Source organism: Acipenser ruthenus, chromosome 6, assembly GCF_902713425.1.
Source record: "Acipenser ruthenus chromosome 6, fAciRut3.2 maternal haplotype, whole genome shotgun sequence".
In the NCBI taxonomy this organism is placed as follows: domain Eukaryota; kingdom Metazoa; phylum Chordata; class Actinopteri; order Acipenseriformes; family Acipenseridae; genus Acipenser; species Acipenser ruthenus.
Genome location: NC_081194.1, coordinates 49,398,362 through 49,399,884, shown reverse-complemented (window position 1 = coordinate 49,399,884; position 1,523 = coordinate 49,398,362).

The window sequence follows — 1,523 nt, the reverse complement described above, 5'->3', positions numbered from 1 at the left end:
CACCCTCCCAAACAGGCCAGTGTTATGCAGAGCTCTTGATATGGTTGACTGGGGCACCATTACCTCACTCCCAGCCACTGAACTCTGTAGCTCCTTCAAAGTGATTGTTGGCCTCTCTGTGGCTTCTCTCACAAGTCTCCTTCTTGTTTGAGCGCTGAGTTTTGAGGGACGGCCTTTTCTTGGCAGTGCCTGGGTGGTGTGATGCAGTTTCCACTTCCTGATTATTGATCCAACTGTGCTCACTGGGATATCCAAACACTTGGATATTATTTTGTACCCTTTCCCTAATCTATGCATTTGTATTACTTTATCTCTAACTTCTGTAGAATGCTCTTTGGTCTTCATTTTCCTTCAGATTCACAGCCTGACCAATGATCCTTCAACAGTGGGGTTTTTATCCAGAAAATGTGACAGCAACTTTAATGGTTCACAGGTGGAGGCCAATGGCAAGGTGATTGTGTCCTCGTTAGGGCAATTTCTTTCATCAGTGTAAACTGGGAGCTTCCACAGCACAGGGGTTGAATACTTATGCAAGCAAGATATTTCAGTTTTTCATTTTTCTTAAAAATATTTCCCAACATAAAACCAATGTCACCTTACAATAATTGATTTTGAGTTTCAGTATCAAACAGAACGAAATTTCAATGTACCTTTTGTAATTCAGTAATATGAGAGAATTGGTCAGGGGTCTGAATACTTTTGAAAGGCACTGTATTTATATATATATATAATATCTTTATATTGCACCTTTCATAGTGGACCACCATCACAAAGCGTTTTACAGAGGTACGCTGTGAAATGTGCATTATATGCAGAGTCACTTACAATAGGACATGGATTTAACATCTCATCCGTAGGATGGAGTACAACGAGGTTAAGTGACTTGCTCAGGGTCACACAGTGAGTCAGTCGGTGGCAGAGGCAGGATTTGAACCAGTGACCTTCTGGTTATAAGCCCTGGACTTTAACCACTGGACCACACTGCCTTGAAGAGCTAGTGTCAAATAACATTTTTGTATGCTACTGAGTGAGTGAGTTATTTATTTTTACTAGCTCTCATTTTGGAATGTACAGTATCAGGCATTAATTCAAATCCAAAGGCGGAATGACTAGGCAGATTGCAGTTGTTAAGCAGATAGAGTGCTTGACCTAAGCAATAATTCACCATATTCTGGACCAGTTTAATTTAGATTTAAACATACTTTATTTTCCATATATTGTACTTGTTATATAAACAGAATATTCCATTAAACATGTATCCTCGTGTTTACTGCTTTCTAGTAATATTAACTGCATTTATTGTAACAGTACTGTTCTGCCCTAGCAGGTGAAGTAGCCTGGGTACCATCATCCCCAGATCAGCTTGGGCTTAACAAGAGACCAATGTTTTTTAGCGTAACTATTGGCTTAACTCATGCTCTACCAATTTCATGGGGTGGATGTGGTTTTCATGGCTAATGGAGGATGTTAATACCAAGGCGATTAACTATTCTATTTCTTTTCTTTATGGAATGCCGTTGTTT